Raw genomic sequence first — 2,293 nt, forward strand, 5'->3', positions numbered from 1 at the left:
GACGGAACGTCGATGGTGGCGGCGTTGCAGGGCTTCTGGAGGGCCGTGGGTCGGTGGGGAGGAAGGAGGGGGTCGAGGCGGAGCCTCTGGGCTAGTCGGGGGAGCGAGGGAAGGGCGGTGGCTGTGGTTATGGCGAGCGGCGGCGACGGGCTCCGCTCGGTGAGGAGAACAGAGGAGGGGGGAGAGTGTTCCGGGGAGAGGATGAGGACGCGGGAGAGAGGGAGAAGGGAGAGGGGGTGCGTGGCATCCGTAGCGGCGTCGGAGTGGCAGCAGGCAGGCAGGAGGTGGCGTTGCGCGTGCGTGCGCGCCGCGGGCACACGCCCCTGTCCTACTGTCCCGAGGAGGAAGACGACAGGGAGGGCGCTGGTGGGCTGGGCCGGTGCAGCTGGGCCGGCTACAGGTAAGTGGCCCAGGTACGGGTCTTTCTCTCTCTCTCTTTTTCTAATTATCTCAGTTTTCTATTATTCTGTAAATTTAGGGCTTTATTAAAAATACTCAGACACTTCAAAAATCATGAAACTAATCATGGCTACTGTTTAGAATATATCCAACAGTAAACATTTTAGTTTATGATTATTTGAGCATTTGAAATATTTAATAGCATTTAAATGCCCAAATGAAAATACTATATGATTTAATTCAGTGACCAAATATGTCCTGCAAAAATATAAACCATTTTTGGTAGATGCTTCCACATCAAACCAGAAATGTTGAACATTTTTAGAGGACATTTTGAGTTCAATGAAAAAGGTTTTATTTTGACCCTAGTTGAATTCATTTGGTGCTAGGGCTTAGTCAATCCCCATCTCAGGTTTAAATGAAATTTAAACATGATGTAACACTCTAATGCATGCACTAGGCATTGTCAGAACTAGGGATGTGACAAGTAATGTTTATTGCTGGGGATGAATCTGATAATGTGGCATTTCTGTCAACATCTAGGGGCATCTTCATGGTCCATCTCGAGTCATTGCAGTTTGAGGAGATCTTTAAAAGCAACCCTGATAATCGGCTGTCCACTATCTATCCATATCCATTCAAAAGTTTCTTTGCTGCTGCTGCTGCAGGTAATAACATGCATTTACATGACAATTGTAACGAAAATATAGTATTTCTCTGATGGTTTTGTTTCGCAAGTGTTGGACTACCAATTTAATTTCCTTTATATCAATTATTATTATTTCTTTGGCTGCTTGATGAAGTATTGTTGTTGTATTTGATATTGTTATTCAGAAAATAACATATCAGATCATATTATATTGCTCACTCACTTTCCTATTGCCGCTGTTTGAAACTTGTATTATGTAAATTCATATTTGTATGGGCATGGTACAGATCATTGTGGCATCCACGAGATATGTAATAATTGGAAATTGGCAAGAATCTGAACAACTAATCTTTTATTGGTACAAAATGCTGGATTGTGTAACCGAACAAGTTAACATAATAACCACATTGTAACTCAAAGGTCTCAAAACTCCAAATGGAAACTTGTGCAACCCAAATGGGCAGCTATAACCATCCGAAGTTATTATTATTTATGCCGTTGCCCCATCAGTTGCAATCCACGCATACGTAGTTACACACAACACTTTTTGCTGCATCTACTAATCCTACTCCTAGCAGCAATTAGTGGAACAAAAAACATCAGAACAAAAGGCTCTGTTGGCCTTAATGCAGAACTGCTGAATTTTAACTATGTAACTTATTGCAAACGAATGGAAACTTGTATGAGTGAGCATCCCCTTGAGTGGTTCTGGTTCAGGGAGGCAGTGTCTTGAGCCTGAAGCCTGAAGATAAGGTTATTGTCTCCTAGGTAGTTTGTTATCAGCCACCAGTCATCACCACCAGGACCTTGCTCTATGGAAATCAATGCACTTCTAGCTCAATGGAAGCCCTATTGAAGTACTCCCTCCGTCCGGAAAAACTTGTCATCAAAATGGATAAAAGGGGATGTATCTAGATGTATTTTAGTTCTAGATACATCTTTTTTTATCCATTTTGATGACAAGTATTTTCGGATGGAGGGAGTAGTAATTTTTGCTATATACTGTGCAAGATACAACAGTTTGGGACTTTTTTTTTGGGGGGCAAGTATTAATAGTTGCTTCTCAGAAACAATAATTTAATGTAGAGGATAAACTAGCTTAAACATTGAAATCATGAGCTACCCTGTCACCTTGGTTGGTATAGGAAATTGGAACTTTCGAAGATTATCTAGGAGAACGATCTTTAGGTTTGGAGCTACTGTGCAGTCTTTCTTGAATATTGTAAATTAATTGGCTATTGCAAA

The 2,293-nt window shown here is 41.8% G+C and overlaps 1 pseudogene; it reads left to right on the plus strand.

Annotated features, from left to right (window-relative positions):
• LOC119284032 overlaps nt 1-2,293 on the plus strand; it is a 15,854-nt pseudogene that overhangs the window by 12,577 nt on the left and 984 nt on the right.

This window comes from Triticum dicoccoides, chromosome 4A (genome assembly GCF_002162155.2).
Source record: "Triticum dicoccoides isolate Atlit2015 ecotype Zavitan chromosome 4A, WEW_v2.0, whole genome shotgun sequence".
Classification (NCBI taxonomy): Eukaryota; Viridiplantae; Streptophyta; class Magnoliopsida; order Poales; family Poaceae; genus Triticum; species Triticum dicoccoides.